General features: G+C 36.1%; 1 protein-coding gene across 12 annotated transcripts in view; it reads left to right on the top strand.

Moving 5' to 3' along the window:
• The window catches only part of SPIC (Spi-C transcription factor), a 65,265-nt gene that overhangs the window by 4,245 nt on the left and 35,305 nt on the right, over nucleotides 1–25,715 (top strand). For 6 of the 12 annotated variants that reach the window (XM_072973132.1, XM_072973124.1, XM_072973129.1 and 3 more), the window contains exon 1: nucleotides 290–378. The exons of 5 other annotated variants lie outside the window; for them this stretch is intronic. The gene's annotated coding sequence lies outside the window, so the exon portion shown is untranslated. Of the gene's footprint in view, nucleotides 1–289; nucleotides 379–25,715 lie in introns of those variants that run through there. One more of the 12 variants, XM_072973133.1, reaches the window with a different exon arrangement.

The following is a 25,715-nucleotide window of genomic DNA, read 5'->3' as shown; positions in this document are numbered from 1 at the left end:
ACCGAGAATGCTAGCCGGGCCTCGGTGCGGCGGCCTGACTGGCCTCGGGTGGAGGCTGCGTCGTCGCGGAAATTGTTGGTCCTTAGGCGCTCTTCGGAGGTTGACCCAGTTTTCCCTGGGCCCTTTCTCCAATTAGCAAATAGGACTACGTAATAATAATGGGAAGAACCCCGCGCCACAGAAGAGCAACCTCCGCTAACGAGATTTTTGGCGCCGCAGTGGCCTGCCGGGTCAGCGTTAGAGCCCCTCCTCCTCTCTTCCACCTGACCTTGAGCACCTGACCACCTTTCCGGGATCTGCAGTGTGGACCGGCCGGTCCAAAGCGTGGGCATTGTGGTTGGAGACCTGTTCCCTCGAGGGGCGTCGGTTGGGAGTAATGTAAGGTGTTGACAGTCATGGACTGCCTATTTTGTTTTTGACTTAAGTTTTCAGACCTTTCCAGCTTCCCAGGCATTGAACTAGATTCACCGACTGCTCTCGCCTCCCTCTCCCAAGTCATAAGTCCACAGAAACGTGCCTTACAAGGCAAAGTTTGTTTTTTTCTTTTTGTTTTTGTTTGTTTTGTTGTTGAGCGACTCTTTACCTGAACACCTGGACGTTTTTAAGGCTGTGCTTTTTAAGCATTGCGTTGTCCGGTTGTCGGACCTCAGCATACTGTGATGCCACTGACCTTTTTCACCTATTCATCCATCTCCAATCCATCTGCGCCAAAATTAGCTGCTGCCACTTGGCAAATCTTGGCCATTGCTACTTCAAACTTACGTCTTTGTCAGATTTATGTTTCCAGTATAGTGCACTTAGTTCCCTTAAAATAGATTCCCTTTGAAGGAGAACTAAAGGGAAAAGTATGCTTTAAACTTTATATTCACACCGTATATTCTGAACCAATAAGCAAATGAGATAATATGGGAGGATGCTGTGTAAATTGATATACTATATACAAATTTAAAAGCATTAAAAAAAATTAATAAGCATTAATACTATTAGATGGTGTTTCATCCTTTCATAATGTGTATTAAGCACCTAATTACAAGTCACTATCGAAACAATAGTGGATAAAGACCAAAAACTCTTTAAGCAATTTTATCGGAAACCTTTTTCAAAATTACCCATTTAATTCTTTATCAAAGATCAGATCTAATATCCTGGATATATAAAAAACAAAGCAGAAAACAAAAACTTCTCCATTCGCAGAAACCTTTGATCGAAAGAAAAATTCCAAAATATTAAGATATGTTAGTTTTTCTAAAATAGATTTAGGACAAATAACATAACTTCCTTCTGACAGTTTACTGTGTTCAAGACCTTATATTAATGCCTGTTAAATATTCAAGAACAGTCCCTACTCTTAAAATTTCTAACTTTTAGAGGGACTCATTAACCAATGGGTGTTTAAGACAAAATGTAAATGGCTTCAAAAAGTGCTGAGACAAATTGACAAATAACAAAACCATATACAGCCTAGAGAAACTTAGCTAATTTTTATTGGTGATTACATCCCACCTCTACCTGCTCTTCCCTTCTCTCAGTTCTCAATTACTAAGGCTAGTACAGTTTCTACTATCATAGGAACACAATTTGTAAAGCTGTTAAGGTGGTAAAAAATAAAACTACCATTTTCTGCGCCTTTTCTTCTTTTTAATAAGAATAGCCAACATTTATTGAGAGACTAATGTGAGTACACATTATTCTTTATATAATTCTCAATTCTCTTAACTCAGGAAAGAGATACAAATGTTACCTTATTTTAATGATGAAGAATCATAGGCTTAGATAGTTGAAATAACTTTACAGAATTTGTGAGTGAGAAAATCAAGACTTACAGTCTAATCTCTGGTGTTAAGACTTTCTACCTCTTCAGCAGTCTTTTTATATAATTTTGACCTCAGTGGGAAGAGAACTTTCTCCAACTTCACTGAAGGAGGGTCAGAGTATTTTCAGCACTGTGGTCACAAAGGGGAAGAGGCATGTGGAGTACTTGATACGATGCCTGGTATGCTGTAAACTGTCAGAAAATATTCTTCCTTTGCCAGCGGAAAACTAGATTGTAAGGAGTAAGATGTTTAAGTGTGAGATTCTAAATTCTGGGTTTGTAACCCAGCTTGTAGTGGCTTTCAGAAAGTTTCTCTTTCCTTACTTGTAAAACGGGGACAATAATATTCCTTACCTCATAGGGCTGCTATAGTAATCAAATAAGATGGTCTGGTGTTACCACTCTGCCTGGCACACAAAAAAATGCTGAGAAATGGTAGCTATTGTTGAATGTATTTGTGTTGTTGCTTTTAATACAGGAGCCACGAAGTCAGTGTTAATGCTTTTAAAATCATTGACATCAGAAGCTACAGAGTCAATAAATCAGATGGACAGGCACAGGTCCTCTGAAGTAGCTAAGTCATAGCTCACACAGCCACCAATCAGTGTACTTGAAACAGCAGCAAAAACCTAGAAGTTACCAAGAAGTACGAGCTTCCTGGCACCTTGCCAGAAGAAGGAAGGAGCTATGCGGGATTTGGGACACCCAATATTGTGTTGAGTGTGGAGTCAGAATCCAGACCATTTTCACTGCCATTGCATTTGTTATGATGCCTTTGATTGTACTCTAAGCTCCTATCTCATTGGGAAGTAAAAGCTCCACACCTAACCCCCTTTTTTTTCCATTTTTCAGTTTTATTATGTAGAATTGCTATAGTTTGCATGTATACAACATATTGCATGTAAATATATATATACAGTATACAGCACATATCTTTTAAATTTACATATATGTACTGTCCATTGTTTCTAAGAACAGTTTAGAGCTTTAGCTTATTAAACTAACATAATTATCAAAGGAATAAAGCCAACCACAAAACAGGAATGCAGTCATCCAGTCATAAAGGACAGTCAAATGTCATGGAAGAAACTTAAAACACATTTTACTAAATGAAAGACACCATTCTGGAAAGGCTACAAACTGTACGATTCCAACCAAATGACATTCTGGAAAAGGCACAGCTACAGAAACAAAACGATCTTGGTTTCCAGGGGTTTGGGGAGAGGGAGGGAGGGATGAATAGATGGAGCACAAGGGATTTTTAGGGTGATGAAATTACTTAGCATGATATTATGATGGTGGCTACATGTCATTATGCACTTGTCAAAGCCCACAGAATGTACAACATCAGGAGTGAACCCCAATGTAAACTATGGAATTTGGTTGGTAATAATGTGTCCATGTTGGTTCATCAATTTTACCAAATATGCCACACTGATGAGGGATGTTGAGGGTAGGGGAGTATGTATGTGAGGGTGAGGAGGGCTATGTGGGAACTGTATTTTCTGCTCAATTCTGCTATAAATATGAAACTGCTCTTAAAAAATAAAGTCCATTTAAAAAAAAAAAAGGACAGTCAAATGTCCTTACACATATTCAAGAAATCAATCATCTAATAATGTTATAAATAATAAGTTGTTATAAATAATAAGTTGTTCATTTGTGTCCCTTTTTTTGAGAATCCACATGTAAGTGATATCATATGGCATTTTTCTTTCTCTTTCCAGTCCATGTCACTTAGAATGATGATCTCCAGGTCCATCCATGTTCCTGCAAATGGTATTATTTTATTCTTTTTTATGGCTGAGTAGTATTCCACTGTATATATATTACCACATTTTTTTTCCTTTTTTTAACATTTTTTATTGATTTATAATCATTTTACAATGTTGTGTCAAATTCCAGTGTTCAGCACAATTTTTCAGTCATTCATGGACATATACACACTTATTGTCACATTTTTTTCTCTGTGATTTATCATAACATTTTGTGTATATTTCCCTGTGCTATACAGTGTAATCTTGTTTATCTATTCTACAATTTTGAAATCCCAGTCTATCCCTTCCCACCCTCTACCCACCTGGTAACCACAAGTCTGTATTCTCTGTCCATGAGTCTTTAGATTCCACATATGAGCGATCTCATATGGTATTTTTCTTTCTCTTTCTGGCTTACTTCACTTAGAATGACATTCTCTAGGAGCATCCATGTTGCTGCAAATGGCGTTATGTTGTCGGTTTTTATGGCTGAGTAGTATTCCATTGTATAAATATACCACCTCTTCTTTATCCAGTCACCTATTGATGGACATTTAGGCTGTTTCCATGTTTTGGCTATTGTAAATAGTGCTGCTATGAACATTGGAGTGCAGGTGTCATCCTGAAGTAGATTTCCTTCTGGATACAAGCCCAGGAGTGGGATTCCTGGGTCATATGGTAAGTCTATTCCTAGTCTTTTGAGGAATCTCCACACTGTTTTCCATAGTGGCTGCACCAAACTGCATTCCCACCAGCAGTGTAGAAGGGTTCCCCTTTCTCCACAGCCTCTCCAGCATTTGTCATTTGTGGATTTTTGAATGACGGCCATTCTGACTGGTGTGAGGTGATACCTCATTGTAGTTTTGATTTGCATTTCTCTGATAATTAGTGATAGCATTTTTTCATGTGCTTTTTGATCATTTGTATGTCTTCCTTGGAGAGTTGCTTGTTTAGGTCTTCTGTCCATTTTTGGATTGGGTTGTTTATTTTTTTCTTATTGAGTCATATGAGCTGCTTATATATTTTGGAGATCAAGCCTTTGTCGGTTTCACTTGCAAAAATTCTCCCATTCCGTAGGTTTTCTTCTTGTTTTATTTCTGGTTTCCTTTGCTCTGCAGAAGCTTGTAAGTTTCATTAGGTCCCATTTGTTTATTCTTGCTTTTATTTCTTCTAGGAGAAAATTTTTGAAATGTATGTCAGATAATGTTTTGCCTATGTTTTCCTCTAGGAGGTTTATTGTATCTTGTCTTATGTTTAAGTCTTTAATCCATTTTGAGTTGATTTTTGTATATGGTGTAAGGGTGTGTTCTAGCTTCATTGTTTTACATGCTGCTGTCCAGTTTTCCCAACACCATTTGCTGAAGAGACTGTCTTTATTCCATTGTATATTCTTGCCTCCTTTGTCGAAGATTAGTTGACCAAAGGTTTGTGGGTTCATTTCTGGGTTCTCTATTCTGTTCCATTGGTCCATATGTCTGTTTTGGTACCAATACCATGCTGTCTTGATGACTGTAGCTCTATAGTATTGTCTGCAGTCTGGGAGAGTTATTCCTCCAGCCTCTTTCTTTCTCTTCAGTAATGCTTTAGCAATTCTAGGTCTTTGATGGTTCCATATAAATTTTATTATGATTTTGTTCTAGTTCTGTGAAATATGTCCTGGGTAATTGGATAGGGATTGCATTAAATCTGTAGATTGCCTTGGGCAGTGTGACCATTTTAACAATATTGATTCTTCCAATCCAAGAGCATGGAATATCTTTCCATTTTTTAAAGTCTTCTTTAATTTCCTTCATCAATGGTTTATAGTTTTCTGTGTATAATTCTTTCACCTCCTTGGTTAGATTTATTCCCAGATATTTTATTACTTTGGGTGCTATTTTAAAGGGGATTGTTTCTTTACTTTCTTTTTCTGTTGATTTATCGTTAGTGTAAAGAAATGCAACTGATTTTTGAACATTAATTTTGTAACCTGCTACCTTGCTGAATTCTTCAATCAGCTCTAGTAGCTTTTGTGTGGACCTTTTGGGGTTTTCTATATATAGTAACATGTCATCAGCATATAGTGACACTTTTACCTCTTCTTTTCCAATTTGGATCCCTTTTATTTCTGTCTCTTGCCTGATTGCTGTGGCTAGGACTTCCAGGACTATGTTGAATAGGAGTGGTGATAGTGGGCATCCTTGTCTTGTCCCAGATGTTAGTGGGAAGCTTTTGAGTTTTTCACCGTTGAGAACTATGCTGGCTGTAGGTTTGTCATATATAGCTTTTATTATGTTGAGATATGTTCCCTCTATACCCACTTTGGCGAGAGTTTTTATCATAAATGGGTGTTGAATTTTATCAAATGCTTTTTCTGCATCGATTGAGATGATCATGTGGTTTTTGTCCTTTCTCTTGTTGATGTGATGTATTACATTGATTGATTTGAGTATGTTGAACCAGCCTTGTGTCCCTGGGATGAACCCCACTTGGTCATGATGTATAATCTTTTTTATGTGTTGTTGGATTCTATTTGCTAAAATTTTGGTGAGGATTTTGGCGTCTATGTTCATCAGTGATATTGGCCTATAATTCTCTTTTTTTGTAGTGTCTTTGCCTGGTTTTGGTATCAGGGTGATGGTGGCTTCATAGAATGAGTTTGGGAGTATTCCCTCCTTTTCAATCGTCTGGAAGAGTTTGAGAAGGACTGGTATGAGTTCTTCTTTGTATGTTTGGTAGAATTCCCCGGTGAAGCCGTCCGGTCCTGGACTTTTATTTGTAGGGAGGTTTTTAATTGCTATTTCTATTTCCTTTCTAGTGATCGGTTTGTTCAAGTGTTCAGTTTCTTCTTGATTCAGTTTTGGTGGACAGTATGTTTCCAGAAACTTGTCCATCTCCTCTAGGTTATCCAGTTTGGTTCCATATAGTTTTTCATAATATTCTCGTATGATATTCTGTATTTCTATTTTGTTTGTTGTAATTTCTCCATTTTCCTTTCTTATTTTGCTAATTTGTGCTCTCTCTTTTTTCTTCTTTGTGAGTTTGGCCAGAGGTTTGTCGATTTTATTTACTTTTTCAAAAAACCAGCTTTTGGTTTGGTTGATTTTTTCTATGGTCTTGTTAATCTCTATTGTATTTAATTCCTCTCTGATCTTTATTATTTCCTTCCTTCTGCTGCTTTTTGGGGCTTTTTGTTGTTCTTTTTCTAATTCATTCAGGTGGTGGGTTAACTTGTTTATTTGAGATTGTTCTTCTTTTTTGAGGAAGGCCTGTATCGCTATAAACTTCTCTCTTAGCACTGCCTTTGCTGTGTCCCATAGGTTTTGAGTGGTTGTGCTTTCATTATCATTTGTCTCAAGGTATTTTTTAATTTCAGCTTTGATTTCCTCATTGATCCATTGTTTTTTCAATAACATATTGTTTAATCTCCATGCTTTTCTTTTTTTCTCCTTTGTTTCTCTGTTGTTGATTTCCAGTTTCATGGCATTGTGGTCAGTAAAGATGCTTGAGATAATTTCTATGTTCTTAAATTTGTTGAGGTTTCTTTTGTGTCCAAGTACATGATTGATCCTGGAAAATGTTCCATGTGCACTTGAAAAGAATGTATATTCTATTTTTGGGGGGTGTAATGCTCTGAAAATATCCACCAAATCTAGTTTTTCTATTGTAGTATTTAATTTCTCTGTTGCCTTGTTTATTTTCTGTCTGGAAGATCTGTCTAGTGATGTTAATGCAGTGTTAAAATCTCCAACTATGATTGTATTCCCATCAATATCGCCCTTTATCTCTGTTAGTGATTCTTGTATGTACTTAGGTGCTCCTATATTGGGTGCATATATATTAACGAGTGTAATGTCTTCATCTTGTATCACTCCTTTAATCATTATAAAATGTCCCTCTTTATCTTTCTTTATGGCCTTTGTTTTAAAGTCTGTTTTGTCTGAAATCAGTACTGCAACACCTGCTTTTTTGGCTTTTCCATTTGCATGGAATATCCTTTTCCATCCTTTCACTCTCAATCTATATGTGTCCTTCTCCCTAAAGTGGGTCTCTTGTATGCAGCATATTGAAGGTTCTTGCTTTATTATGCAGTCTGCCACCCTATGTCTTTTGACTGGAGCATTTAGTCCATTAACATTTACAGTAATTAATGATAGATGTGTGTTTATTGCCATTTTGAACTTATCTTTGCAGTTGAATTGGTATATCCTCTTTGTTCCTTTCTTCTTCCTTTTGTGGTTTGGTAATTTTCCTTCGTATTATCATGGATTTTATTTAATTTTTGTGACTCCCTTGTAAATTTTTGACTTGTGGTTACCCTTTTTTGTAAATCTATTAACCTATACCTGTTTTTATTAAACTGATAATAACATGATCTCAAACCCATCCTACTGTTAAAAAAATTTTAAAAAGAACTAAAAAAAAGTTCTATATTTCCCTGCCTCCCTCTCCCACTCTCAGTGATTTGTATGTCTTCTTTTATAATTTCGTGTTTTCTTTATTTGTAATTCATGAGTTATCACCTTTCCAGTTGTGAGTTTCTCATTTCTGTAGCATCCTGCTGCTTTTCTATTTAGAATAGCCCTTTCAATATTTCTTTTAGCATGGGTTTAGTGTTGCCAAACTCCTGCAGCTTTTTTTTTTGTCTGTGAAACTCTTTATTTCTCCTTCTATCCTAAAGGATAGCCTTGCTGGATAAAGTATCCTAGGCTGCATCTTTTTTTCATTCAGGGCTTTGAATATATCTTGCCACTCCCTTCTGGCCTGTAGTGTTTGTGTAGAGAAATCAGCTGAGAGCCTTATTGGGGTTCCCTTGTAGTTCACTCTTTGCTTTTCTCTTGCTGCCTTTAGAATCACCACATCTTCTTTATCCAGTCATCTGTTGATGGACATTTGGGTTGTTTCCATGTCTTGGCTATTGTAAATAGTGCTGCTGTGAACATTGGGGTGTATGTGTCTTTTTGAATCCTGTATATTTTCTGATACTAACTAAAGACAGTCATTACCCCGTAGAAAAGATACTTATCTTCAGGGCAACATCATTTTTCAAAATGTAGTCATCCCTGTAAATATTGACCTGGTATTATAGTTCCTGTTTACTGAGAGGAAATACTTGAGGAAGCAGAATTATAGCAGCATGCTAAAATTAAAGCTAAGTTTTTTTAACACTTTTTATTGATTTACAATCATTTTACAATGTTGTGTCAAATTCCAGTGTAGAGCACAATTTTTCAGTTATACATGAACCTATACATATTCATTGTCACATTGTTTTCTCTGTGAGCTACCATAAGATTTTGTGTATATTTCCCTGTGCTATATACAGTATAATCATGTTTATCTGTTCTACAATTTTGAAATCCTGTCTATCCCTTCCCACCCCTCGCCCCCTTGGCAACCACAAGTTTGTATTCTATGTCTATGAGTCTATTTCTGTTTTGTATTTATGCTTTGTTTTTTTGTTTTTAGATTCCACATATGAGCGATCTCATGTGGTATTTTTCTTTCTCTTTCTGGCTTACTTCACTTAGAATGACATTCTCCAGGAGCATCCATGTTGCTGCAAATTAAAGCTAAGTATTTAAACTATAAGTCTACAGAATTTTATTCTTCAGACAAGCATGTAGATTTGACCTCACCTCTTTTAAGTCTTAACTTAAATGTCATTCTGTTTAAAATTGCAACCTACCCTATACTCCCCTTATCCTGATTTTGTTCAGAACCTCCCACTAAACATATTATAATTTACAATTATAATTATTATGCTTATTTATTGTCCATTTCCTCTCACTAGAATGCAATATGTATGAATGCAAGTATTTTTGTTTATTTTGTTCACTATTTTGTTCTTATACTTGGGCACTAAACAAATACTTGTTGAGAGAATTTGTTCAATTATAAAGTAAGTTTTTAAGGCGAATGCCATAAACATTAGTTAAAGTAAACATATATTGTGTAAAATTATTAAATTTGTTTTCTAGGATAGTCATATCTGAATCATCTGTCCTAATTTCATAGGAGAGGCCAAACTATCATCAAGGAAGTTGTCATAGTTGAAGAGAAGCCACCAGGTGGTGGTATTGCTTCAGGCTAATTCTCAGCGGACTGAGATCAGTTGGTCCAGTTGATTAAAAGTGTAGACAATTTAATCCTTTTCAAGTCTTACAGTCCAATAATAATTTACTAAATTTTAAAACATGAATATTTTAATGCAGTCCAAGCAAGTAAAACAATTCCAAAATTCCTTTGACTATAAAGCCACAATAAGATCAAATAAGTTTAAAATTTTAAAGCTGGGAGGAACCTCAGTTCCAACCAACTCAATCGCTGATCAAGTAGAAGCAAGCTGAACAAGAGTCAAGACAGCAACTGTGATCATTTGATTTCCAGGCCTGGGGTAGCTACATTATGATGCCTTCTGTAACTGAGCTGTGAGCTATACATTTGGGAAATTGATTTTCAAACACATGACCATACTAGTTTGCTGTAGTTTCTGAAGTTAGAAGCTTAACATTTCCACGTGTTCCCTTGCCTAGTGAAGGTTACATTCTTTTGCTCATATTTTATTCCCTGAAGCAGAAGCCTATGAAATATAAGTATAAATATATAAGTATAATAAATATAAGCTTCAGAAGGGCTTATACTATGTGTTTACAATTGTCTTTTAACTAAGGAACATTTTGAAATTGTAACTACACGTGGGATTTTCACAAATTAAGATATGTATTTTATTTCAAATGTTTCTTTTCAATAACATGTACTTTTCCAACACAGAAGAATTTCTCTAGCCTAAAGGGTCTTTTTTAAATTGATATATAATTCGCATACAATAAAATTCATCATTTTTCAGTGTACAATTCAGTGGTTTTTAATATATTCACAAGGTTCGCAACTATCACCACTATCTAATTTCAGAATGTTTTCATCACTGCAAACAGAAACTCTATACCCATTAAGTAATAACTCCCACTACCCGCTCCTCGCTGCTGATAATCTTTAATCTACTTTCTTAGCTATCAATTTGCCTGTTTTAGGTATTTTGTAGAAGTGAAATCGTACACTATTTGTCTTTTTGTGCCTGACTTATTTTACTTACTGTAATGTTTTCAGTGTTCATCCATGTTATAGCATGGATGAAATACTTCATTTCTTTTTATGGCTAAATGATACTCTATTGTATAGATATACCATATTTTGTTTATCCATTCATAAGTTAATGGATATTTAGGTTCCCACTTTTTGGCTGTTTGAATAATGGTGCTACAAACATTTGTGTAAAAGATTTCATGGAAATATATGTCTTCGGTTCTCTTAGATATATACGAAGGAGTGGAATTGCTGGGTCATACGGTAACTCTATGTTGAACTTCTTGAGGAACTATGAAACTGTTTTCCATAGTGGCTATTTTGTTTGGTGGAACTGTTTTCCACCATTTTACCAGGGTTTGGTGCAAATGTTTGAGTGTTCTTATTTCACCACATTCTCGCCAACACTTATTTTCCACTTTTTAAATTAGAGCCATCTGACTAGATGTGGAGTGGTATCCCACTGTAGTTTTGATTTGAATTTTCCTGGTAACTAATGATGTTGAGCATCTTTTCATATGCTTATTGGCTATATGTATATATTCTTTGGAGAAATGTCTACTTAAATCCTTTGCTTGTTTTTTTAAAAAAAATTAATTTTTTTTATTTTAATTGAAGTACAGTCAGTTGTAATGTGTCAGTCTCTTGTGTACAAAAATTATGTATCTTTTTATTATTGAGTTATAAAAGTTCTTTATATATTTTGGTCACTAAACCTTTATCGAATATATGATTTACAAATACTTTCTCCAGTTCTGTGAATTGTCTTTTTATTTTGTTGATGTATCCTTTGATGTACAAACTTTTAAATTTTGATGAAGTCCAGTTTATTGCAACTTGTGCTTTGGTGTCATATCTAAGAGACTATTTCAGGCACACAAAGATTTATACCTATATTTTCCTCTAAGAGTTTTATAGATTTAGCTTTTAAATTTAGGTCTTTGATCCATTTTTAATTGGTTTCTGTATATGGTATGAGGTAGGAGTCCAAATTCATTCTTTTGCATGTGAATATCCAGCTGTCCCACCACCATTTATTGAAACTATTCTTTTTCCATTAAATGGTCTCATCACCCTTGTCAGTTGACAATAAATGTACAGATTTATTTGTAGACTCTCAGTTCTAGTCCACAGATATATATATATATATATCTGTCTGTCCTCATGGCATTACCACACCATTGTGTAGCTTTGTGGAAGGTTTTGAAATCAGAAAGTGTGAGCTCTCCAACTTTGTTCTTTTCCAAGATTATCTTGGCTATTCTGAGTCCTGTTTGTTTCCATGTTAATTTTAGGATCAGCTTGTTCATTTATGCAAAGAAAGGCACTTGAAATTTTGATAAGGATTGCATTGACTCTGTAGACTAATTTGAGTACTGCTATCTTAGTAGTGCATCTTCCAGTTCATGAACACAGGATGTTTTTCCATATATTAGGGTTATCTTTACTTGTTTTCAACAGCATTTTGTAGTTTTCAGTGTACAGGTCTTGTCCTTCTTTGGTTAAACTTATTCCTGAGTATTTTGGGTTTTACTGAGACTAAGGGTTCTTAATCTGGCATCCTGCAAATCCATAGGTAGACTTGTGGGAGCCTATAAACCTACTGAAATTGTTTCCAAAATTTTATCTCTATGTGTACATGCATTTTTTTTAGAAAGATAGTCCAGTACTTCCATCAGATTCTCATTTAATACACAATTTCAAAATTTCAAAATACTCTATTGAGAGAATAGTTACAGTGAACACCTATGTACCTAACACCCATCTATAATAGTCATCAATTTATGGCCATAGTTCATAGCCACTGTTGTTTCATAATTATCCCTACCATTTGCACCCACTCTCCCCACACCCACGCACTAAATTCTTTGTAATCAGGTGCCCACACTTTGACCAGTCAACTGCAGCTAGTGGAACAGTGCCCACTGGGAGGATCATATTTGCTTTCACATGCTCCATGTGCATGAATAAGGGGGCAAGAAGGGGGAAGTCTATAGAAGTTGGGCACAATAGGTAGGTATTCACTAAAGATATTTTCTAATACCAGTATTTGTCCCCTTGGACAAAATAATGGCTCTTCTTAGACTATGGCTTGCTGTGATTGTTCTTTGGTTTGGAGAGCTGAAGAAATAGGACCTCATTTACTAGGGAGGACATAACACAAACCACAGTAGCCCAAGATCTATGGTCTCATCTTTAATAGTCTGCCCTCTTGACCAACCCAGTCCCTTCTTCCCACCTTCCCCTTTTTCCTGAGGGCAAAACTGGCTTGTCTCTTTATCAAAGTTATTATACCCATAAGTGAGAGCTTCTCTCTCATTGCTTTATTTCCTCCTAAATCTCATTACAGAAGGAGGGGCGCTTCTTATTTTGAAATTCACACCAGGTGGAGAAACTTGGAATAAGAAATAGTTTTATTTTCTAACCCAAAAAGTCTGTGCTCTCTGTATTGCCTCCAAATTCTTCTAGTGCCTCTCTCTTTTCCCATACCTTATTGTACTCAGCTCTAAGAAGCCAAATGACACTGTCAGTATTCTACCTGGAAATATCTCAGCCAGCTCTGCAAGTTCATTCAGCATGTTATCTATATTTCAAGTTACCACAGGCAACATTTTTATCCACTGTTCCACAACTATTTACCACATTTCACTCTTTTTCTAACCTTCAGTATTATTTCCTCACTGCCTTTCCATCCTTCCATAACAATTTTTTGCCTGTCCTCCAGTTCTCACTAACGGCCTCTTCATTTTTCCAGCCTCTACCTATCACTTGGTTCCAAAGTCAATGCTGTTTGTTTTTAAATTTCTAGGTACCCCATCTCTGGTACCAATTTCTATGTTATTTATTGCTGTGTAACAGAGTGTTCAAAATGGAGGGACTTAAGCCAGCAGTAATTATTTTTTATCATAATACTATGGATTGGCCAGGCAGTTCTTTTTTTGATCTTGCTGGGGGTTATTCATGCAGCTATATTCAGCTGGTACCTTGGCTAAGTTGGTTGGCCTCTCTCTCCATGTGGTCTTTTATTCTCAAAAAGGCTAGATTGATCTGGACATGGCTATGGCAGTGCGATATTCCTAGGTATAGACCTAAAAGAAATGCATCCACATGTGCACCAAGAGACATGCAGAAAATATTTACATAGCGTTATTCATTAAAAAATAAAAACCTGTAAATAACCCAAATATCTATCAACAATAGAATGGATTCATAAATTGCACTGTATTTACATAATGGAAATCTATATAACAATGCAAATGAAAGAACTAGAGTTGTGTGCTGGAGAAATCTCATAAACACATTATTGAGCAAAAGAAGCAGACACCAAAGAATGCATACTATGTATGATTCTTTGTATATAAGTTCAAAAGGAGGGAAAACTAAACTATAATGATAATTTTTGGAAAGGAGAAAGAAGGTAGGAGGAAGTCTGAGGAAAGTTTCTGGAATGTTCTGATATTCTGTTTCTTGACTTGATTTGTTTGCTTCTTTGATAATTCACTGAACAGCACATTCATGTTTTGTGTGCTTTTTCTATATGTTATATTTTGAAAAACATTTGAACAAACCACTTTAGGATATTATTTTCACCTAATTAATTGCTAAATTTTAAAAGAAGTGGCATGTAGGAAAATTGTCACTCTTAACCACTGCACAGTCCTTTGGATGACCACAAAGCAGTATCTATGTACAAAAGTTTAAGTGCACATACCCCTAACAAAAATTACCTTTCTAGGAATTGGTATAGATATGCTTGTTCATTTACATAGCCAGATTTATATTATACCATGCTTGCATATGCACGAAACTTTAAACATTTACAGAAGAAACCCTTAAGAATGGTTGCTCTGCAGAGGAGTCTGCAAATCTGAAATGCAGGGAGACATTTTTTATTGTATACCCTTGTACTATTTGAATTTTATACCATGTGCATGGATTACTTATTTGGCCTTTTCTGTTTGTTTTTACTTGCCCAAGATTGTTTGGTTGAAAGTGACACAGCCTCCTTGCCATAGCAATGAGACAGGAAGAAGAAATAAAAGGGATCCAAATTGGAGAAGTAAAATTGTCACTATATGCAGATGGCATGATACTATATATAGAAAACCCTTAAGACTCCAAACAAAAACTCCTAGAGCCAGTAAATGAATTCAACAAGGTAGCAGGATACAAGATTAACATATAAAAATCTGTTGCATTTCTTTACACTAACAATGAAATACCAGAAAAGGAAAGTTTTTTAAAAATCCCTTTTAAAATCTCATCAAAAAATACTTAGGAATTAACCTGACCAAGGTATTGAAAAATTGCAGCTAAGAAAGCAAAGGCTTGGAGCTTTATTTCAAAACAAACAAAATGTAAGTAACCACCAACAGGCAACTTTAAGCTGCACAATCAATCCCATTGACTTTCCAATGATTCAGATGGATTGTTAGGGAGAAAAATACCTGGTCAATCATTTCTTCAATCCTACTTTTCTCTTAAGCTCCAGTTTCAAATCTCCCACACCTTACTAGAGAGTTCTTAATGAATATGCATTCAAGATCCACATATCTATAACCAAACATCTCTCTCCCCCAACTAAAAAGTAAAACAAACAAAATATGGTTCACTCTACCAACCTCCCTACTTCTCTGCTCAGTGATCCAAATTCTACCTCACCTTACCACCTCTGGCTTAATGCAGAATTGCTTCTTTCTCTGGCCCTCCACTGAACTCACAGAGACCAAACCCTATTCATTCTTCCTTTACTTCCTACTCTTAGATGGTAGCCACTTAACTGATCCATCTCTCTATTTCTTCCCAACCCCAAATACCCTTGAACACCAGTATTTTTCATGTATTAGGTACTCAGTAAATATTAACTGAATAAATAATACTACTTTCTCAATCATAAACCTTTAAAACTCATTTGCACAAAGATATTTATAATTGCAAGTTATTTACTTGTCCAGAAGACTGAGCTCCTCAAAGGCAGGGCCTTTCTTATTTTTCTTTGTGTCCCCATTGCTGCCTACCACATTGGAGTTCAGTAATGTTTGTTGAATTCATGAGTGGATGAGGCCCGAGCTTCTTAAGTTGGCGTTCAAATACCCTGACAATCAGATCCAACTGACTACCTCTCTCCAGTTTAGGCAAACATTGTGGAATTGGGGAGAAACTCACTGTTTCTAGGACTGTCTAGATTTTAGTTCTAGAATGAAGTTTGCATTATCATCAGAGAAGACATCCAAACACTCTGGGGTTCAGGTTCCTCTGCAAAATGAAGGACTGGTGTAGATTAGAACTTCTCAGACTAATATAGATACAAAGCACCCAAAGACCTTGACTATGTAGAATCAGATTCTAGTTCTGCATATCTACAAGCTCCCAGGGGATACTAATGCTACTTGTCCACAGACCACACTTCAGTAATTATCAAATTCTATGCTCTATGACCTATTTTTTATGTTCCAGATATGCCTTCTGCATGACAGACAATACAACATTTCATGTACTGCTTCTCTTCCCTGGGATATTTTCTCCATTTATTTCCCCCTATATAAATCCAACTCATCTTTTCAGGCTCCTTCTCCTGGACAAAGCCTTTCCTGGCTACTCTAATGCCTGTATTCCTCAATCTTTTTTTTACTCTATTAAAATATTCATTGTTGATGCTTAGAGTTTGACCTATCATCTACAATTAGTAGTTATCATTGTATATACACAAGTATCCAATTAAATACTTCTTTTTCTTTCCTATGAGGCTTAGCACAATGCCTTATGTATAGTAAGTACTCAAATTGTTGTTGAATAAATGAATGAATGAATAACTCACTTCAGCATTAATACTCCAGAGAGAAATCAAATATTTTATTGTTCTATACTGTCATTTTCTAGAAGATGGGGGAAAGAGGCTATATGGAATTTCCCCAGTTTACTCAAATGAGGTAGTCCAATCTAAACAACAATTTGATCTATTCAAAAATTAATGATATTAAAATACCTAAAATGAGTTTATGTTAAAATTCAAATTTTTCTCTTCAGTATCCGAAACAATGAACTTTGCTTCTCCTGTTTTGGTCTCAATTTCCAAAACCATAATGTATTATGCATGAGAAATTTGCATTATAGAGAATAAAAGATTGGTCCTATAGAGTATGAATTGGTATTGTATCATGATTTCAATAGCCTGGTTAAACAACAACGGTTTACACCAAATATCATGTTGCATATCAAATAATGAAGTGAACTGCCCACTTGGTGAAAAACAAGGAATCTTTATTATTGATATAGAGAAGTTGTTTTAAATTTTAAAGTTAAAATAAGGAAGTTCTTTGAATATTGCCTAACATTCTATTGTGGGAAAAAAAGTTAGAAGCATTCCAGAACATACCACTCTATTTTGCATTTCTATTGAACAGTTGAGTTCTTTTAACCAACTTGCAATATTTGCTTTACAAAATAAACTTAAACTCAATTATCAATTTATCATCTTAATAAAAGAGAAGAGCTATATTGCATATTATCAAATTTTTGACCAGATAGATGTCTTGGTTGTAAATTATTAAGCTGTAAAATCTCTTGGTAAACTATGAAGCACCAGCTCCACAAATGTAAACTGTTTTAATCGTTATTATGCATGAGGTACAACATTTCTGCAAAACGCTGGAAAATATGAACTGAGTACACCTATTAAAAGTACTGCATCTCTTGAAAAGGAGGTATGAAGCAAAACAAATCTTACTCTTACCAGATTTTAGTGATTTAAATAGTTTCTTTTATTTAAACTACAAAGGATTTTCATTCTTAATTTAGTTTAGCCACCTCTGATAGAAACTTCTCTTCACAAGATAAACAACAAAGTGAAAATTCTCAGAAAACAGACATTAATACTGATTTTTAATTATCTTTATTTTATTTTGTTCTCTAGCTTCTGGTAAAATATTTATGGGAGGAGGTTATGTTTAAGTTCAGGCTTTGCAGAGCATTCTGTCACCTCGTAATCTGAGTTCATCAGAATGGAGCAACACAGGATATAGAATTGGTAGAGACCAGATGGGCTAAGCAGGCATGGCATTTTTATAGAATTGTTAGATCCGGAAGAACCTCGGAGATCATCTGGACTAGTCTCCTTGTTTTGTAAGTGGGGACAGTGTGGCCCTGAGGTCACCCAGCTCGTTAGTTACAGAGTCAGGCTTGAACTATTCTCTTTTCAGTTCATGGTTCTTTCCACCTTGTTAAGTGACACATAGGAAAACTAAGAATGGTAAGAGAACCCAGAAAGACAAGGAGATCAAATAGGTGACACGGTCTCTTCTAAACTGGCTGGGAAGCCCTGCCATTTTATCCAGACCCCACTCAACTCTCAATGGTCTCCCATCCTTGGGAAACTTAAACTTCAACAAGTGACTGGAAATTACTAGGCTGTTAATTACACAAATGGAACTTCTCTAAATATGTTTTATTACTGGATGTACACATTTTTCAAAAAGGAAAACAAATGTTAACCTTGCCCCACAAATCCTCACTTGTGTGCCCTTCTTTTTCATCATATGTACCTTCTGATATTTATCAAGTGCTTACTCTGGGTCAGCCAGTGTACTAACTGCTTCAACTACACTACTTCGTTCACTCAAAACAACCCTATAAAGTAGATACTATTATTCTCCCACATTTTAAAGGCAATGAAATTGAAGCTTTGACCGGTTAAGCTACCCAAGGTGCATAGCTAGGAAGTGGCAGAGCTAAGGTTGGATCCCGAGCTGTTTGACATTAGAACCAGATTTCTTAAGCACTATTGCTGTATTCTGCTTCTTGGAAAGAAACCAGCCTACCCCAAATAAGAAACTTTATTATTTTTAAAAATTACATATATAATATTTCATATATGTATGAAAATTGAAAATATTTACATTTTATTTTCTAAATGTTGTGTCTTTTTCTTTTATTTGGGATAGATAGTAATAGTCAATATGAGAAAGTTCAGACTAACTTATAAGTCATTTTGAATTTAAATTTTATTTTTTGCAATGTATATAGTTCTTTAGAAGGTGTATGTATATGTATATATATGTAATATATAATAACTATATATATATATGTCTGAAGAAGAAATCAAGTAGTACAAAAGAGTTAATAATGAAAAGTCTCTCAAGGGGAGGGTGTAGCTCAGTGGTAGAGTGCCTGCTTAGCATGCCGAGGTCCTGGGTTCAATCCCCAGTATCTCCAATAAATAAATAAATATAATTACCTCTCCTCCAAAAAACATTTTTTAAAAAAAGTCTGTCTCCCCAGATTTCCACACCCAGAGTCACCGTCTCAGAATTAATCATTTATAAATGGTCTAGTGTATCCTTCCAATGTCTTCTAAGTATATGAACACATATATTTATATTTCCTTTATTATCAATGGTAGCATAATATTTACATTGTCCTGTATCTTTTTACACTTAACAGTAATATATCTTGGCACATATTCCATATCAATACGCATAGAATTACCACATTCTTTTTAACATTGGTAAAATGTTCTATTGGGGAGGCATGGGGGAAGAAAGGAAATGAAAAGTTGGAAATTCATTAACAGTAGTAAAGAGTGTTTCTGAGATGCTATCTTCTAGATGTGACCAGAAGATTCCTAGCCCCTCTGCAAAGCCCACAGATATGTCCTCTCAGCCTTCAAGTAATGAGGATAGATACAGGGGGACACTCTGGTGCCGTCACTCAGGGAGGTTCACATTGTGCCATCACTGCACTACATAAAACAGCAAGGTATTCCCTTCCCCACCAGATCCCACTAAAACTTTTGTGTCAAAATAACATCCAGTTCTTGGTTTTGACGTGATACACAGGCTCTTCAAAGAGCTTGAGTGATACCATGTGACATTCAAAATTGGCTTTCTCCTCTGATAACTAAGTAATTCCTTTGGAATAAGAGCCTTTCTAGGAAGCTCCTGAGTCCCTCATGCAAACAGACTTCTGGGAGACCCTTTCCAACTAAATTCCAAATATTCCCAGTTGGGTTTCAATCCATTTAATGAAACTATATTCATTGGCTCAAGATAAGTCATCCCACCCCCTGCCTTCCATCTCCCAAATACACACAATGAGGCACTCATATAGAGTCCCCTTGCCTCATGTGAACCATATTGGTATATATGGAAAAAAAGGGATTTTTATTAATGCAGGTCAAGATTGACATTATTGTTCCCATTTACAGCTGAGGAAAGTGAGATTAAGTGCCATAGGTAGAAAGAAGCGGATTTGGGATGTTCAAACAGAGGACTGATATTAATTGATATTAAAATCTTCTGTCCCTTCAGATTGCCTCTCTAGGGCTGGGGAACCCCTCCATCCACAGCCTTTCCAAGCACAAACTATATTCAAACTCCTATTAAATACTCAGCTCATCATGGGCAGCTGTGTCCTCTTGGGCACTACACATGTTTGCTCACTTATTCATCCATTCATTTAACAAATATTCATCGAGCCCTGGCAGTGGGCCAGCCACTGTGCTTGGCCCTGGGCCTTGGCCCAAAGGAGGCAGAACATATCACTTTCAACATGTAAACAAATAAATAAAGTAAGTATAGATTGTAATAAATTCTGTGGTGGAAATAGGTAGGTTGATGTGATTAAACTGAACTAACTGGGGAAAGGGGACTATTTTAGATAGATGTGTCAAGGAAGGCCTAGAAGAAGGTGACATTTAAACTGAAGCTTAAAGGGTGAAAGAGAAGAAGCCAGTCATGCAAAAACCAAAGAGTGTCCAGGCAAAGTGGACACCAGCTACTTGAGCTTTTTGGTTCACTTTGGCAAAGAATACTCTTGAACTCAAAATATATTTCTCAGATGAAAAAGTATTCATACTGCTTTGCCAAGTACTAATATGTATCTTAAGGCTAACTACTACTTGGCCAATTACTATCATTAAAAATAATACATTATGGAAAATTGAGATTTGCAGATACTAACCACTATATATAAGATAGATAAACAACAACTGTATAGCACAGGAAACTATATTCAACATCTTGTAGTAACCTATAATGAAAAAGAATATGAAAACGAATATATATATGTATATGTAGGACTGAAACATTATGCTGTACACCAGAAACTGATACAACATTGTAAACTGAGTATACTACAATTGAAAAATATACTAAGTAATAGTCTCTATTATTATATTATTTTTAAAATAAATTTACTAATATGTATTATGAGTGATGATTTCTATTTGATATTGATTGAGGCAGCGTAATAAATTCCTTTAACAAATATGTGTGCCAGATACTCCTCTGGACTCCAGTGATAAAGTAGTGAAGCAAAAAAGGTTATTTGAAATAAACACTGGATTGAGTTTGCGTTGAGGTCCTCAATGACCTCTCCCACCAGGGTAGCTTTCATGTGTTTTATATGCCATGAGAGTTTATTACAGAAACTAGTTTCACTGATTCAAGAAAGAAAAAGATTTGAAAACCACCAGATCCCTGGTGGTTCACAGTACTAGATATGTGTACTATCATGGAGAAATGTTTTCTTTTTTTAAAGTTCCTTACAAGCTATATATGGACATAATGTTTGAGACAACTCAAGAACAATATGAAGTAAATTACTTTGCTTGAATGACTGGAAAAAAATCATATTTACTAGTAACACAATTTAGCATTTTTCCTCAAGGATACAGAATATTAATTAAAGTTCTTTGTCTTCTCAAAAAAAATAAAAAAATAAACCAGGGGGAGGGTATAGCTCAGTGGTAGAGCACATGCCTAGCATGCACAAGGTCCTGGGTTCAATCCCCAGTACCTCTTCTAAAAATAAACAAAAAATAAATAAGTAAACCTAATTACCCCCCAACCAAAAAAAAAATCAACTGTACTTCAATTTAAAAAGAACCCTCATATTTAATTGTTTCTGATATCTTAAATTCTCCTATCAGAACTTTTAAAGAACAGTCTAAATGTATTTTAATTGACTTCTTCTCTCCTTCAAAATATCTGACAATCTTTTAAGCAATATAGGAAGGAAGAACCAAACTGGCAAGATGTGGGATGTGAAAATGGTTCTATGGGCATGAGAAAACTGCTCCTATTATGTTAGCAAGTTTCGAGTCCTTTACAAAAAGAAGAACTGGCTTGTTAATACCAGTTTTGCTTAGTCATGTAATTTTTTTAAAAGTTATTTTGCAGTTATGTATTGGCTTTTTCGCTGGCATCAACATGGGAATCAGAGTCACATGAATTGATGTTTGCACTAATTTTGGGGGGGGGGGGTCCTTGTCCTCTTTGACACCTACCTAATAAAGTATACAAATGATAGGAACTCGTAGCAAAGACCTCCAATCATTACAAGGGGGAAAATCGTGCCCCTTCTCTGACGTGAAGTACTTCTTTCTTTAAATTATGTAAGACCACTATTTTGCATTATTATGGTGCTTGGTATGAGGCAGTGAACTTCTTTGGTAATAAACATGTCAGGCACTCATTGTTGGCCCTTGGCAACATTGTGAAGTAAAGTTAATGTCCCTTGATCCTTCATTGTGGGTGGTCTTTTCAGCTTGGCAGCCAGGGCCTTCCACGAGCATGCTACCTCTGCATACAGACTCAAGTCTGCATTCTCTGGCCAAGTCCCTCAAGTTCCAGATCTTACTGAGCTCTTTCCCTTTCTCATCTCTCAGAGACTTCTAGCTACCATAAGACACTCACACTCGAGCATTAGAAAAAAAGAAAGAATGATCTTGTTCCCAAGTAAACATTTTCATTGTCAATCAAAGATTTTCTGAAGTTATGAGTAGTATGGGAATTCAGGTAGCTAGAGAGGGAAATATTTCTTCAGGTGCTTTTCAAATTCCATCCCAGAGAAGGTCATCTTTGCTAAATGGATGTAAGCATCCTGCCCTTGTTACTCAATGAAACTTGCTTACTAATAGCTCAGAAAGTTCCCCTGAGAATGATTAGTAAGCATTATTCCAAAGCTTCAGCAAAAACATTGAGGGAGAATGCCTAACACAATTGGATTTAAATTAGCAGTAGGAAAAGAAGTCACATTGCCTCATGTGCTAGCCAATATTTCTGCTAAATTTTTTTTAAATTAAAAAGTGCTCACACAAACAAGGAAAAAAGAGGAATCCACACAGAAATATAGAATATGAGGGCTGGAAGGGACTTTCAAGATCAGCTAGGCCAATTTACTAATCCAGAGAAAAAAACTGAGACTACCAAGTCAAGTTACCCAAGATCATGGAGCTAGTGGTAGATCTCATTTGTCAATTATAGCCTCTCATAGCATTGCAGTCCTTTCCCTTTCATATCATAAGACTATGCTACACTTTTGCATCTGCTTATGCTATTATTTGCTTAATGCCTGTCTCCCCCACTAGACTATTGCCATCATGATTACAGGAACCCTGTTTAATTTTGCTTGCCATTTGCCTCAACAGTCAGGCACACAGTTAGAACTCAAATATTTGTTGAATGAGTATCAGTAAACATAGAGTCAGCTATCAGTGAAGATAGAATCTACTATTTTAGTTTTTTGAATAATTGTCAAGTCATTATTAACACATTATGGGGATGTGCTGCTTAAATTAATCAACGAAGTATCCAATTCTACTATACTAAAATACAAACTTTGAAATCTCACTGGCTTAAAGCAAAAAGGCTTACTTCTTTTTTTTTTTTTTAATGGAGTTACTGGGGATTGAACCCAGGACCTCATGCATACTACGTATGTGCTCTACAACTGAGCTATACCCACCCCACTGGTTTACATCTTATTTATTTAAACTCTGTATGTGATAGGCAGCCTATCTCCACGTTGTAGCTACTCCATCTAGAACATGCAGCCTCCAAGGTCACTTTGGCAGGGGAGGAGCAAGATAGGGGGCGGCATACCATCTTGTAAAGGCCTCAGCCTAGAGTGGCACATGGCACTTCCCCCTATAGTCCTGTGGCCAGAATTGATCATATGGCCCCATCCCAATGGCAAAAGAAGTTGAGAAAGTTTTAGGGAGAACCAGCTGTCTCTCCTTGCCATTGTATGGGTTAATTATAATAATAACAATCACTAGTTTTTATTGAGCACTTACTTTTGCCAGGCTAAGACCTAAGTACTTTATTACATTCACTGCTTCATTGAATCCTCATTAAAGATAAATGAACTGCAGACACTCTTATTACAGTTTCCAAATGAGGAAGCCAAGGGGTGACTTAATTTGCTCAAGGTCACAATTGCTAAGTGAGATCAGGGATTTGACCCACTGTGTCAAGCACTAAAGCCTGTGCTCTTAGCCACTCTGACTTAATCCCACCTCTGTGATTCATCAGAGCAAGATTTTTAAAGACAGACTAGTTTTTAATAATACAAATAGAAGAGAAGAAAGAATTAACAAAATCCATCTGTTTGATTATAAGGAACCTCAACTTAGCTACTCAGTTCAAGAAGCATCTATTGTTAATGTTACAAATAGTGGAGAAAACTGAGATCACATGCATCCTGATGGGACACCCTTAGGACACGTGTGTAGCATTTCTGCCCAAAGCACATGCTCTGAATCTAATTGTGAGGAAACAGAATTGAGTGACAGTCTATGAAACAAGTGGCCTTCAAAAATGTCAGTGTTATGAAGGACAAAAAAAGGCCAAAGAACTCCTCCAGATTTAAAGGGAAACCTCACTAAAATGGAGTCAGGAGACCAGGAGCGGGAGGTCTCACTCAGGTACCACTCTATGTCAATACAAATCCCAACAGGAAGAGACACACCTTGCATCTCCAGCAGGAAGTGACACATCTTCGCTACCACTAGCAGAAAGAAAGATTTTCTCCTTTCCTGGCAAGAGCTCAGCCAATAAGAGACAGTCACAACTCAGCCAGTGAAAGGGCACTACACTTCAGACTTCCAGTTTCCTCCAGTGAACATTTTGTTTATAACAGCCCCTCTCAACTTCCCCATTCCCTCTATAAGAGTTTCCTCTTCTTTTCTTTACCTAACTTGCATGTGGTTTGCCACAGTTGCCTGTCCGCAATTGTTAATTCTTTCTCCACCTGAGTAAACCCATTTTACTGGTAAAAGAAATGACTATTTTATTGTTTAAGGTTAACTAGGAACTAAAGAGAACAACCACAAAGTGCAATGTGTGATCTTGAATTGGATCCTGGAAGAGGGGGTCAAAATTGCTAAAAAGACCTTTTGGGGTCAATTGGTAAAATTTAAATATAAACAATATATTAGGTGAATATTATAACAATAATAAATTACCCAGATTTGACAATTACACCGTGGCTATTGAAAAGGATAAAAAATCAGCTTTCCACCTGTGTGCTTCTTCCCTGTGAGTCTCCTTTCCTTCTCACTACTTCATTTCTGACACTTCTGGTCACCAAGAGATTTTTTTCCCACACCAAGCAATTCTATGTGACACCAGCTGAGTGTCCAGCAATTTAACTCAATTCTGAAGTTATTTACCTGGAGAAAGCATCAAATTCCACAGGATAAGGGCTCAGTCCCACAAGACTGCCGCCCACTGCATGACCCAACATACTCACTTTAGACACCAGTTGCAAATCCAGATTATCACAAGTGCTTCTGACCAATTGGCTATAGGTGGGGAGGTCTAATAACCCCCTCCTTGGGTTTAATTAATTTGCTAGAGTGGCTCACAGAACTCAGGAAAACACGTTTACTAGTTTATTAAAGGATATGATTTTTTAATTTTTAATTTTATTTTTATGTTATTTATTTATTTTTTAGGAGAGAGGTAGTTAGGTTTGTTTGTTTGTTTGTTTATTTAGTTATTTATATTTAGAGGAGGTACTGAGGATTGAACCCAGGACCTTGTATATGCTAAGCATGTGCTTTACCACTTGAGCCAACCCCCCGCACCCCCATTAAAGGATATGATAATGGATACAGATGGACAGCCAAATGAAGAGCATAAACAAGGTCTGGGAGGATCCTGAGCACAGGAACTTCTGGCCCAAAGGAGTTGGGGTGTAGATGTGTTCACCAACCAGGAAGCTCACCAAACCCCATACTATTGGGTTTTTGCGGAGGCTTCCTCAAGATCAAATATTAACTTCATTTCTAACTCCTC

Source organism: Vicugna pacos, chromosome 12 (genome assembly GCF_048564905.1).
Source record: "Vicugna pacos chromosome 12, VicPac4, whole genome shotgun sequence".
Taxonomy (NCBI): domain Eukaryota; kingdom Metazoa; phylum Chordata; class Mammalia; order Artiodactyla; family Camelidae; genus Vicugna; species Vicugna pacos.
This window is presented reverse-complemented; position numbering and strand designations above follow the sequence as displayed.